The sequence below is a fragment of the Gopherus flavomarginatus genome, chromosome 8 (genome assembly GCF_025201925.1).
Source record: "Gopherus flavomarginatus isolate rGopFla2 chromosome 8, rGopFla2.mat.asm, whole genome shotgun sequence".
NCBI classification, from domain to species: domain Eukaryota; kingdom Metazoa; phylum Chordata; order Testudines; family Testudinidae; genus Gopherus; species Gopherus flavomarginatus.
In genome coordinates, this window is record NC_066624.1 from 97,918,069 (window position 1) to 97,933,096 (window position 15,028).

The following is a 15,028-nucleotide window of genomic DNA, read 5'->3' on the forward strand; positions in this document are numbered from 1 at the left end:
AACATAGGATTTCGTAGGATATTATCAACAAAAGAGAAACTGATTTTTTTTAAACTTGAGTTTCGCTCACTGCATTATTAAATTCAATTTTATTAGCCTGACTCTTCTGGGAAGGATCTTATTTTAATAATGCATAAAAGGTTTGTCTTCTAGTTGGATGATGGCTTTTGATTGATACTTAATGTAATCTGTAATTACTATAGCAGCTTCTGTGTTGGCCAGTGTGTTAAGGTCATTGGAAAGCTATACTCTATGGTACTTGGTGTACAAGAACATCCTTCTGGTGATTGATGTCTACACCCTATGGAAGTATTTTAATTTTGTCCTTGAAGCATGTCTTAAGAAATGCTGCCAACATGTATTCTTCCCTGTCAAGTATTACACGGTATTTAGTTAGGAACCTGTAAACTGCTTAAGAACTATGCCTTTCTGCCAGCGGTAATACATCTCCTCTGGATTTCAAATTTGGTTCCCAAGCCTTCAGTCAAGCAGCATATATACCTGTTACTAACTAGAAATAGCTGGTTTAAAGATACATCTCCAACAATGATGTCCAAAGGGAAAAAAACAGCCACCCCATTGGTAAATCACTGAGCTGACTACCAGCTTCCAATGAGTAGTGTTTACTCTTCACGGTCAAACATGTCATTCAAGAATAATTTCTCAATGGCACAACCATCTCCAATGTCTGTCCCACATTTTGATACTGATCTGATGCACCAACATGAGTTTAGTCAAGCTAAGCAGTTGCAAAAGAAAAAGATTATGTGGACAGCACTGGCAGAGTGGTTTGTTTTTTTTCCTAAGCACCTGTCTTTCCGTTTGCCTCAGCATCAAGATGGAAAAAACTTTAGGCCCTCTCTACATTTTGAAAAATGTGCTGTGTTGCAAGAACTGGTTACAAGGTAGAGCTTGACATTGTTATAAAATCATTCAGTCTTGTAGTTATCCTGCTTTAACGTGTTCCTGAACCAGGTAACACTCTGGGCAAGGCTGTAGTATAATTCAGGAATATGATTAAAACATGGTTTGAACCCATCTGTGCTGCAAGACTAAACCATATTTCAAACATGTTAGACATTACAGTTTTGTAACCAAGTCCTACAAGATAGAGTTTCATCATGCAGGGGTGATCATCAATTCAACAGACAACTCTATGGCATTATATCACATATACAATGTTGGTACCACTGACTGAGAAACTTGAGTGTGGTAGAAAAACACTTCAAAATATGTCAGTCCTGCAGTATGTTGTGAAGTCCTTTTAAGAGCCTGGAATACCCAGAACTGTGTGTGCTTTGATATTTTCAGTGTTATGTACAATCATGATGCATGAAATAAATATTTCCCAATAAGAATTTACCATAGAATCAATAATTTGACCACTAATTCATGTATCTATTCTTGAAGAGGGTATGATGCTCATTGGCTTTATAGAGGTCATATGAGACTTTTGTCCATAAGATGCAGTTATGCTACAGTGAGGAATAGCCTTTCCCGAGGGCAAAGAAATTGGCTATTTTTAAAAGCTTATTAATGTGCATTTATTTTAATTTTATTTATTTCATTTTGTTAGGAATAACAATTTCTATTTAAGCAGAGATGTTAACCATATTTCTTCATCAAATTAATTTGTCATAAAATGTAATTTATGATTAATTGCAAGGCATATAATTAATTTTTCATCAATTACTTCCAATGAAAAATGGTTTCTACAATGTGTTTTTGCACAATGAATCACTCATAGAAAGGCCAACAGAAAAAGCATTTTCATCAAAACGACTGTCCTTACATCCCAGCCAATTATGCATGCAGTGCTTTAGTGGCTGAGCTATAAAAAAGGATCCTCTCTCAGAACATGCCCCCTGAATGTCAAAGTCTGCACAAGGGGAGTTGTTCTCCTCCAGACTTTCTAGGTGCACAAAATGCATCTCCTAATGTGAGCAAAACAGAATCTTCTCTCCAGACAGCCCCTGGGAAAGGCCCCTTGCCCATTACTCTGGATACAATTTTGTCATGGTAAAATTAAGCAAAATTCACGGAACTGTCAAGGTAAAAATGTCCAAAATCAGGGTAGAGTCACGGCAGGGCTGACACTCAAGCCCGACCACAGGTGGCTTATGCCAGAGCCCGAGCCCCGCTGCCTAGAGTTGACAGTCTGAGCCCAAACCTCAATGCCCAGGGCTGAAAGCCCAACCCTGAGTCCCACTGCTCGGAACTGACAGCCTGAAACCCACCACCCAGGGCTGACAGTCCAAGCCCGAGCCTTGACACCCACAGCTGACCCCACTGCCCACAGCTGACTGCCCCGGCCCCAGTTCCTTCCCCACCCACCCGCCTGCAGCTGACAGCCCCGGCACTTGGGGCTAAAGCCAAAGCAGTCACAGAGATCTGCTAAAGTCAAGGAATCCGTGACCTCCATGACCAAATTGTCTCTACCCATTACATTCTAACCAGTGACCCTCAAGTCCAATGCTCCCCTACTGCTGCTTCCACATCCCTGTTACTGGACCCTCTCTACTACCGTGTAAAGTTTTCTACTTGTAAATTATAAGCACATGTGTTTTTGATATGTACATTTTATACAGTTATGTATTTTCTATTATGATTTTATATGTCTAATCTTTGCAAGCAGTACTTATGGCTGAAATTTTCAAAACCAGCTAGAGATTTTAGGATGTACAATTCCCACTGAAATTAAAATGAGTTGTACATCTAAATCCCCTAAGTGGTTTTGAATATCTTAGCCTATATATATATAAAAGTTAAGCATTTAGAGTCTACCGGGGAACACTGGGCAAGTCAGTAAATGGGGAGGAGAAAGCATCTGCCTAGGACTTAAAGCATGAGATGGAAACTGGCTGAGGGTCTTGGAAGCAGAACTGGCTAGAAAGCAGCATTAGGGAAAACAGGGGACCAGGGAAGCAGTAATATCTGCTCTGTTTAAAACTCTACTCTCCCTGTGGAGACAGTTTTAAATTACTTTTTTCTCTGCTCAGCACTCAAATCTTTCAGCCTCCCAGGCTCCTGCAGCTTCATATGAAAGTGCCAGACTGAGGAACCTGTAGCATCACTAAAGCTCTTTCCACCAAGCATGCAACGTTTTAAAGGGAGATGATAATTTGACAAACTCTGCAGCACCCCCACACCCATCTAGATACTCTCACTAGCCGTTCAGCAAGTTTCCACTTCTGGGTCCCCAGCCTACATATGTATTACTTTAAACACTAGGAAATTCCACCATACAAAAACATAATTAACTTGGAGTTGAGGTTTCCCATGCATTTTTCCTTACAACATAAGCTCTGAAAAGGAAGGTAATCATAAGTTAAGGCAGCACTCACACCCAACACAGCACCAGTCTTCAGGCATTAGCCCACTACCATCATGACACTCAATCACCCCAATGCACTAACAACCTCTCTCATACATTCACTTTCAGATCACCAGTGTTACCATCCTCAATACACATATCAAAGATCTGAAAACATGTTCATGTCATTTTTAGAGGAGTTAAATGTTTTTAACTATTAGCCCTCCTGGTTAAGTTTCTTTCTATAAAACAGAGATCCTAATTCAGTAAGCCTGTTTCAGGCTAATTTTTCACTGAAGTCCATAGGCATTTGAATGAATAAAGAATGCATGAGCAGGATCTGAGTTTGCATTTCCCGATATTTATCATTCATTCTGATGGCTCCAAATGTACAGGGATTGATTGTATTATGGGCTTCATTCTGCTCCCATTGAATTCAATTAGAATTCTGCCACTGACCTCAAACTGTATATTTAACTCCATAATTTAAGATAAAGGAAGGTAAGTCATGTAAATGCAACTTTTCAAAAGTTTTTAACTTTTACCATCATCATCATGGCAAATCCCAAAGGGACATGGCTGCCTTGCACCCAGATCGATCTCTGGCAAGGTGCCTAAGGTGGTCTGGTTGTGTATTCAGTGCATTTATGCCCATCAATCACATCCTTGTCGCACCACTGAAGCTTTTGATGCCCATGTGATCAGCAGCAAGGTAGTTGCATTCCATGGTACACACACTTCAGAATTCATTGGTCTTCCAGTCTAATATGTCCATACTAAGAAAGCCACCGAAACAGAGCTAGTGTTGATGGAGGCAGTTCCTGGGTTTGGCTTCAAATATCCTCATTTCTGATCTTGTCCTGCAACTTGGCATGGAGCAGCTGACAAAGACAACAAGAATCAAAAACATCAATCCAGCATTCTTCAGCCTCTCTAAGCACCCAGATTTCGGTTCCATACAACAGAGTTGGCATAACCATGGTTCTATAGATCTGTGGCTTCATAGCAAGCTTGACACCAACGACATCCCCACAAAAGAAGTTGAAGGGCCTGAAACATGGCAGCAGCTGCTAACACACAAGCATCCACATCTTTCAATCATCTTCCAGTACTGTCTATGACACTGCCCAAATATTTGACACTGCCAAATGCTTGATGTTCCACCCAATTAGTTAATACTAAACTGGTTGTAATCTAGAGCTGGAGACTGTTTGATGGTAATGGTCAGGGACTCAGTTATAATAAGATGAAATTGGCAGAATCAGGCCGATTTAACTTTCACCAACTATTATTAAACATACTTATAAGAACACAGACCCCTACAACTAGTCTCATTTCAGCTGAATATTCTTGAATTTTAAAAAAATTGATTATATGGGAGCTTCTTCCTTTATTCACAAATTTCCAATTAACTAGGTTCACTGCAACATTATCCAAACATTGATGCTAAGCTTATATTCATTTCATATTTATTAAATGAATGGCCCAGCCTAGTGAGAGCATGAATCCTTTCAGCTCCAATCCTAGATAACTCTGAGTACATTTTTATGCACCTCTTAATCCACACTGACAGAGGTATACGTTCTTCAGGGGGACAGCTACGTTTAAATTTTAGACGAGAGCCAAAAGAATTTATTATAACAACAATCAATTCGTCTTAGCTCTCATCTTAAGCTTAAACTTGCTACTATACCAACACAGATGTGTCAAACTTGCTTCTGTAACCCTCCAGGTACCATTCCAGGAGTTCCCAGTCAGGTCTTCTGCTATCACTTGACTCCGGGCAGAGATCCTTGTCCCTTCTGATTGTGGATTTTAAAATTTCACAGCCCTCTGATGTACACTGTGATATCTGCAGCAAGCTAGTCTCCTGACAGCCGGCGCCTGTGATGCTTTCTCTCCAAGTACTACGAACAGTGTGTTGCCACCAGTTACAGTTGCCACACAACTCTTTCTAAGAAGCACATTTACTCTTAAGGTAAAAGCATTACATAGAAAACACAAAAAACCCCAAATGTTCCTATATGCATGCTAAAAGCTGCCAGAGGTCACCCTTCAGTTTTATGGGACCACTAGAATGTAGGACTGAAGCACTCCCTAGAACAGAAAGTCCTGTCCATTTGCTAGATATGAAAGGAGGCCCTGAGCCAGTTTAAACTCAGCCTTTTTTATATCAAAAGCCCTTTATTTCTCTGCTGATCTCTTGAAAACCTAGTTTGAACCAGCATATGCAAGCTTACCCATGAAGCGGTTCCTCTCTGAAGGTGTTTATAACCTAAGTGATTCACCTTAATCACGCCCCACTGTTTTTGGTTCCTGGGGGCACTACACACAATCCCTGACCCACAGTGATACATCAATTTAATACAATATGGTCCCCAAAGGCATTCTTGTGGTTGCACTATCTGTCACAAGATGGAAACTAAACATATTCTTGGTCACATCCAATGAAAGAGCAGAGTGTGTTTAAACAATGCTCTGTTTAAATACTAAACAACATTTTAGCACTAGAAGCCAATAAACCTCTGCCCTTTAATGAGTCTTATGACTGTCTCCAGTGAAAAAATGAGTTTTGTTATGCTTGTCAGCTGTGTTGCATCACTGTCCTCTACAAATTGCAACAGCCACAAGAAACTCAGCAGCAAAAAAACTACAAACTTTTCTGCTTAATCAGATCAAGATCAGACATGTCCTAGTCTGCAGGTTTACCTTTTAGATATAAATAAAAACACAGTAAAATTAACATAAGTACACAACAAAATTGCTATTCAATACAGCAGTGAGCATCCCTGTTTGCCTGTAACACCTCTACTGTAATCTCTGATCATTTCTTGGGAGCAGAACCAAAGGACTGTAGTACATGACTTCAACGCTATATAAAATCCAGCCAGAATAAATGGAGAAAACACAAAAACAGCAATTTTCTGGCACTCTGTTTAAAAGGAAGAGTTAAATTAATAATGAAAAGATCTTATCAGCCACAATTCGTCTGAGTTATTAATTGAACACCTTCTTGGAAACATGTAGATAAAGAGGTGTACCTTAGAGAATTTGAGATAAGAGTGAAAGAAAAGGGAGGGAAATCAACAGACTTTTGCCAGTTCACTCCCTTAATTGTCATACTAAGCTTGCACAAAGCTTCCTAGAGAAGCATAATATGAAACTGTAACTCGAACGTAAGTTGATGGTGCAGAAGATAAAAACTTCAGAATTATACTTGAACATACTTATCTTTAGACACAGAAGAGGACATAAAGGCAGCTGAACAGCATAAAGCTATTCTAAAACAAGACAAATGTATACTCTATGTGTTGTAAGCAGTTCAAGCTGCTTCCTGTGATGAAAAACATGTACTGTATGGTGGACATACTTAGTTAAATATAGTAGATCCCGTGATAGTTGTTTAAAATAAAATAAAATAAAATAATATTAGTGCAATGAAAAGAGTGATATAATTCTGCTCTTTAGAAGGCTCTTAAGGCTGAAGGAAACAGAATTTAGAGCAAATATGGTAGCCTGATGGGTTTGTACTGGTCCTGTGAATTTGCTGTTAGAAGGTATGTTCACATTATGAAAGGCATGGCCTCTCAAAAAATAGGGGTGTGTTCAGTTTTTACCCTGAATCAGGGGGATTAAGAGAATAATATAATTAGCACTTTTCATCTGTAGATCTCAAAAGAAGGTAAGAATCATTATCCCCATTCTATGGATGGAGATACCAAGAAGTTAAGTACCAGAGGGCACAACAGGACTCAACAGAATAGCTGGGACTAAACCCTACATCTCCTACTTCCCTGTCTAATCCCCTATCCTCTGTACCATACTTTCCCCCTCACAGGCCACAGCAAACCATTCAACTGTACAATTCACTTGACCCAGAAATGCATCAAAAAAAAACCAAAATCTTAAAGAAAAAATATGTCACCAATACATCATCATCATTTCTGTGAATGATCCATAATTCACTATATTATCACCACACAAGAGTCTGGTCATCTTCTTAATAAAACTGCAATTCTGAGACCTGTTGTCTGCTCAGAACATTAATTATTACAATAACTCATGAGAACTTTTGAAAATATTATAACTGAAAACCAGTGCTGTGAAGTGGTTGTAATTTTGGGAAACTAGACCACTCACTCTCACCCCTGCATGACTGACATTCACACTTGCAGAGCAAAGCAGATATTCCACAGAATCAAAGAGTGAAATTATTTACACAGTAAAAGAAATTGAAACATATTATATATCTGCATTGGCTTAATTTTTCAATTTTTTTCATATTTAAGTACTAAATAAAGTGACCTGATTTTCAGAAGTGTTGAGCAATAAAAAAATAACTGAAGTCAATGAGAGCTGCAAGTACTCAGCACTTTTTAAAAATCAGGCTATTCATATTTAGGTACCTAAACAGAGATTTAGGAGCTTAACTTTAGGTACACAGAATCAAAAATTTTGGCCATTATCTATTTAGGTACATGGTATCCAAACAAATTATTAATCACATAAGTGAAATCCTGAAAAATTAAAATAAAATAAAATAATCCTGAAGTCAATGAGAGTTTTGCCATTAATTTCAAGGGAGCCAGGATTTGAAACTCTTACTTCACAAGGTAATGCCTAAAGTTAAAGGTATAGAAAACATTCTCCATTTTGCACATTTTCTAAGCACAAAGCAAACTATAAAGTGTAACTGATATCTGAAAAAAAACTATTAACCATTTTGCTTGCAATCAGGTGTAGGTGCTCAATCAAGATTCCTTAGTCTTTTACAAAGTTTAATGTAAATATATATTAAAATATATGCTTATTCCATACTTCCACTGATTAGGAATGAGGTTTCACAGTGGTGTCCTCCTGCAAAGCTTAACAAACATCCATCAAATCAATATAAGAACTAGGAATCTGCAACAACTGCAACTGCAGTTTCCAATTTCACTGTAACCCCACCCTTGGTTGGAAAACAAATAATCAGAATCATAGCATATCAGGGCTCATATCAATTGTTTCACTTTGAACCTACAACTGTAAATGATCATTTTAAGAATGATTCTATTTCACACTGTGGATATTTTCAGACTTGTACATTGGGTTGTGTAATGTGTTGAATATTTGTGTTGGATTTTTGCTACAGGTGAATGGATGTTGCCATCTACTGTTCAAAAAATATATGATGGATCAGCCAAGATATATACATCTAGGACAAACTTGCTTCGGAGCACTGATTTAAAAAGCAAAAACAAAGACTTATAAAGTTATAGGAAAGAAATTCATTAAACATAAATCTGCATAACTGTACCATTCTCCTGGACAAAAGGTAGTTCTGCTCCCAAACCATTATAATATTAGGGACTGATACAACTAGGAGCTGAATGTCCACGGTTGCTTTTTTTGTGCCCATAAAACTGGGTACTCTTAATTACCATTGACTTCAAAAGCTGAAACCCCACTGAAGCAGATAATTAATTTTAAGATAACATGAGTCCTGATCCTGAACTTTTATTTTTATTATGTTTTTGTTAGCAGCAAGCAATAATTACACAGGAAACAATTCATCCCTGTGCTATCTGTGCAAAGTTTACACACTACTGAAGTTTCACAACCTCACAACTTTGTTAGTACTCTGTACAAAGATGGATTTCACCCACAGAGAGGCAACTTGGTCTACTGGCCTGGGCAATAGGAACTCCTGATTTCTAATACTGGGTCTGGGACTGACTTATGTGGGATTAGGCAAGTCTATGAACTCTGGGGACAACATCCTGGCCCCACTAAATTCAATAGGAGGTTTGTGTTAAACTCGAAGGAGCCAGGGTCTCACTGAGTTTCAGTTTTCCCCTCAGTAGAGCAAGGACAATACTTATGTTTGTAGTGCACTTTGAAGACAAAAGTTGCTAGGTGTTAAAAATACTATTGTATCTTTATTTTACTTAATTTCAATTGGCTAGAGTAAATGCATTTAAGTCATTTCATTACTTTTTGTTACAAATTCATATTTATACAAACAACATATAGACAGTAAATACAGGATTAACGAAAGCCAGTGTAATTAGGTAATTCAAGGACCAAAACAAAACAAACAAAAAACCCAGCAATCCACAGAAAGAAGATTAATTTGAACTGTGAGAACAACCTGCACAGCTGATAGTATAATGGACCTACCAGAAACATCTAGCACTCTGGCTTCAATTTTCTGAATCAAGCATGTCAACTTGAAAATGCAGATCTTTGCAAAGCAAAAAGGGATATATAAATATGAAAAGCCAGCATGTGTTTCAGTTCCTATTTTTATTAGTTATGCAGATTTGATTGAATAACATTTTACATATAAAGATTATTTCTAAAAATCAATACAATGGTTAAAAAAGCTTCATCTCTCCCATTGCCTTTTTGCCAATTCATATCTGTATATATGACATCATACCTACATTTTAAAAATTTCCATATACCCTTAGATTAGTCTAGGAACAGGACTATGTTAAATTCTATTAATGTTTAGCCAGATTAGTCTGTAGTTAATCAATCTTCAAATAAAACAGTTCTTCAGTCTTTGATAACTATTATTCCTCGCCAGGACACTTTTTTGTTTGTATCACAAGTAAGGTCAAGCTGTTTTGTTAGACTTTATACTGTAGTTCAGTTTAAACTCTACCTTCATTTTCTTAGACAACCATATGAATATTAGTTTTTAAAAAGAAAGTATTTTATTGGAATTTTCTTTAACTATAATAATTAATAATATGAATAAGTATCCCTTATATAGTGTTTTTAAAGCATAGATCTCACTGTTAGGCATGGTCTACACAAAGAGTTGTAACAGTTTACCTACTAATGGTGTGATTTTATATGATTTACTTTAATTGGTACAACTTTATGTGTGGACACCACTTTTATATGAGTTAAACCTGGCTTATATTGGTTTAGCTCGCATCAGTAAATTTACAGGACAAACTAAACCAAGATAGTTAATTTTAAACCAATAGGAGAGTTCACACATGCACACACACAAGTTGCAGCAGCTTAACTGAATTTTAGCTAAACCTGTGCAGCTTCTGCATATAGATAAGCCCTTAGGGCTTAGCCCTTAGGTGGTTACATATTATTATTATTATTTTACTGATGGAGAAGTAAGATTCTGTGACTTGACAGAAGTCACATAGTCAGTGGCAGACCCAGGCATAGAACATAAGTCCCGTCTCCAGCCCAGTGTTCTATCCACTGAACCACTGACAAAAACCGAAGTACACATGGCAAAACATGCAGCCAAAAGAGCATATTAAAAATAGAGGGGGGAATGTGCACTCTTTTATGTCTCAAACTGAACAAACAGCACACACATTCTTCAGGGCTATGAAGATTCATTTTGTTATAGCACTTTCAGGTCTTCTACAGTATGAGACCTTCCTGCTACTTTTACTGTTCTTTCTGTATTATATTGTTATTTCTCCTACCTGATGCACTTCAACAAATGTACCATTCTTATGCAGCCGGGCTGAGCAGCTACCTCTAAGAAATTAACTGGATTCATGTTTTTACCAGGCCCAACAAGGCCTCTGGGCAGTATGTCCTCCAAATTCCCCTCTTTCTACCATTCCTTCCATACTAACGTATTTAAATAGTAAATTCGTTTTTTTTTTAAATTTAAAACAACAAAGGCCCAGTTTGTGCCTACATGTGACAGAAACCTACAGAGGGAAAGATACGCTACAGGGTGCCTATCACAGTTTTCTCTCCAAATTCTTTTACAGGGAACTGATTCCTCAATGCCTCAACCTGCGGCCCATTCAAGAACCACACAGCTCTTGGGGGATACACGGGAGGAGAGAGCCATCTGTGTAGCACTCTGCACTTGCAAACTAACTTTCTGGTCCCTTTCCTTCTCCAGCTCCTTGGCAGCAGCACTGCCATTTCCACTATCCTGAAAGAGGTATCCCACCACATAGAAGGTCTCTGAAGGAAATTTAACAATAGCCCCAGGCTGTACTTTTTTACAGATACTCCACAGAGCTGGTGGAGCAATGGGGAATATTTCCCATAGCCTGCCTCTAGCCACAGCATCTCCCTGCTACTACGGAGAACATGCCAAGGTAAAAAGAGGCACAATACCAAAGGCAGTTACTCATCTGCCTTAAGTGGAACGTCCATGCATAAATCACCAAGGCACAATGGGGCCATGTTTTAAAATTAAATCCTAACATGATGAAAACCTTATGAAAGCAACTTCATAAACTTATTGTATGTAAATCCTTCCTTTCCCTCCTTGAGTGATGTTCTCTCTCCTTGTATCACATCATGTCATATCTATCCTTGATTATGAGGTCCTCGAAGCAGTGATCATGTCTTTATTCTTTTTACACACAGCAAGTGTACATATGGCACTGTACACAAGTGTTAAATAAGTCATACAGTAAGTTATGCTTTAAAAAAAGAATTTAAAACTTGAAACATGAAATGAAGCAAGGGACAACACGACTGCAGCTCTGCTTCCCCAAGCTGCTCTCTCTCACAGGGGTTGCTGCTTGGTAACAATTGAATTTCAAGGGGAGAACTATCAAGTGTGATTTTCTTCACTTTCTGTGGTGGCGGCCACTAACAAATAGTTTTAAGCTCTTAAGGGGAAAACCTGCTGAGAGCTTCAGTTATTTTGGTTCCAGAAAAGCCACAACAGTGCTTTTTTGAACCATTTCTGTGGTAAAGCACTAGTGCAGATGGGAAGGCAGCACAACCGCAGTAGCTGAATCTTCCCCGATTTTTTTGTAGAATCATCAGAGTCGTAACACCCCAAGACAGCCATCTCGCACAAAACTTTGCTTGCTGTCGTACAAACCAATAGAAGTAAATTTGGAGTAATACGCTTCCCAGTTCCCTAAAGACCTCAGTTCCCTAACATTTGTAAATAATTTGTAAACTCCACTAAAATGAGGTACATGAGGAATAGATTTGGCCCAGTGCTATTATCACATGCTGGACTGAAGATCTGGGAAACCAAATTAAATATAGTAATACTATAGTAATACTATAATAATAGTGTACTAGGAGCCTAAGAATTAAAAAAAAATCATGGATAATGAACTATGTAATGAATTTCCAAATTTATTTAAAATTGTTGAAAACAATGTTATCTTCTTCCCTTCTGTGGTCTTCAAGGCTCCATTCTCTTTCCCTTGCTGACCAGAATGCTACAGAAGATCATGTGGTGATGGACTGTGGTATCGATATGCAGACACACAATCCTAGATCTTTTTACTGCTCCATATGGACCATACCTTTGCTATTAAACCATCTAGCCAACATTTTTATGTTGATGAGACAGCTGACAAACTCAAACCAAGTACAACAGGTGACTTTCAGAGCAAAGTAAGAGTATTTTCAGGGATTCAGTGATTTTGAGAGTACTCAATTATTCAGGGAGCATACCCCTACTGGCCAGAGAGATGTAGAACCTGAAGAAAGAGAGAGAAGGAACACTCAAGGGTTGGTCTCTTGACTGCTCTCTAGAGATGTTGCTAAAGTAGTCAACTCCAGTACGTGCTTGAGGCTCACTCATTGCTCTTATACAAAGATCTCACCACACTCACTGCCACTGCCATCCTCAGGCTAGCCAACAGTAATGCCCACATCACTGAACTTTCCATGCAACTGATCTAGAGGCTGCGATCATTGCCACACATGGCTGATATCACTCCTTTGCATAGGAATTACATCTATCTCTGCAAGCTACAACTACCAACATAAAGCCTACCATCACCTAGGACCCAAGTACTTGAACAATCACATCTTGCCCTAATCATTTTCATTTATAAAACATTCAACCCAACTAGTAAATCAATCCAAGGGTTGTTTCTTAGGCATTAGGTCCTGGCCAGACTGGGACTTTTCCAGTAAAGCATATTTAATTGTGAACTTTTTTCTCCAATTTCACCTTAGGTGGTCCTAGGGCAGGGGTTCTCAAACTGGGAGTCAGAAGGTTATTACATAGGGGGTCACAAGCTGTCAGCCTCCACCCCAAACCTTTCTTTGCATCCAGCATTTATAATAGTGTTCCATATATAAAAAAGTGTTTTTAATTTATATGGGGGAGGTCATACTCAGAGGCTTGCTATTTGAAAGGGGTCACCAGTACAATTGAGAACCACTGCCCTAGGGCATCTGGCAGGATCCCCTTGTTTCAGCTGGACCCTTCTTTCCATCCAGGTTTGCATTTTTACACTTGCCATCTCCCTTTCACCTAGCTTGACCAATGGCATGTCTAGAGGTAATTATTTCATCTAGTGCCAGATTTGTTTGACAAAAAGGCATGTTAAATAAGACTAAACAGATGTACCTTGAGCTGTTCCCTGCTTACTTTTAACTGGCAGGAAATCCTAAAAGGAGAAAAAAGAGTGAGGTTTTTTGCAGAGGGGATTCCAACTATTCAGCAACATGGCAAAGACATGTTTACTTTCCAGAAAAGTAAGCATCTTACAGCAATTAACATTGTCAAGCAAGAACTGACACTTGTGTAGTTTCAGGTACGAACCCCATACAATTCTATTTATTGTTGTCAAAGGAAGGGTGAGGGAGGGAGAGCCTTGAAGGACAGAAAGGTAGGAACCCTCACTTGAAAATATTTTACTTTAGGATGTTTTGTTGAGTGTGAGGAAATCTTGCCTTCTCTTTGATTACCTACAAGTCCCAAAAGCAATATTTGATAGATGTTAAGCTAAAGTTTAGATGAGAAAACAAAAGAGATGATATTCTGAACTTATCAAATAAAAATTAGTAATGCAGTTACTTTGAACTGAGAAATTGGACTACAGGACAATGGTAAAGGGTTGTAGAGCTTTATATTTTTAGTAAGAAAAAATTCACTAGACGTGTTATACATAACCTCTATCAAAATGGGAACATTTTTTTTAATCAATGAACAGGACACACACATAGCTTTCTTACTTTTCTTTTGGCAATGGAGCATGTATTTCCTCACTCACTCCACCTTGCCTTAGTCTACTCCCATTTTACATGTAAAGAAAGAAGACAGACACTAGGTGGTGCTGGTCAAACATCTATTCAGTTACTAAATTGCAGCTATACAATGCAGTTAGGCCTGCACTGAGTTTTAGGCCTGGTCTTCACTTAAAATATAGGGTTGAGATAGCTATTCACTTAGGGAAGTCAGCATAGGCTGCATCTACACTTCGGGATTATGCCAGCACAGTATTGTCCCATAGAGTTAACATGGCCTAAAATACATATTCATCCAAAATATGATCCTAAAACTTAAGTTGACCTGGCTACATCACTCACCTGGTTGTGAAAAATTCACAGCCCTGTGAGATATAGTTAAGCCAACCTAACTAAGCCCCAGTGCAGACATGAGGCTGATAAAAATTCTTCCTTTGACACAGCTACCCCCTCTCAAGGGGATGGATTTACTAGAGCAACAGCAAAAATCAACTGACTGTTTCCAGACAAAAAGAAGCTTCTCTAGAAACACTGAACATTCAAGGCCCCAGAATCTCTACTTCTGTTTCTACCTGCAGACCTCCTCTTGGATGCAGCAAGTCCACAGATAATAAAATTGGGTCTCTGTGAGCCTCCCTTCTCCCAACAACCTTTACTATGCTTTGACCCTGCTACTCACCCAACTACGAACACACAGCCAACCTGTGACCCTTCTTGCCATACTCACACACTACCAAGCATGGAGAGTCACAGAGTATAGCCCTGTGTGCC

At 38.6% G+C, this 15,028-nt stretch overlaps 1 long non-coding RNA gene across 1 annotated transcript in view; it reads right to left on the reverse strand.

The window, feature by feature from the left end:
- LOC127057308 (uncharacterized) overlaps positions 1 to 15,028 on the reverse strand; it is a 32,865-nt gene that overhangs the window by 16,588 nt on the left and 1,249 nt on the right. The gene's annotated exons all lie outside the window — the stretch shown is intronic.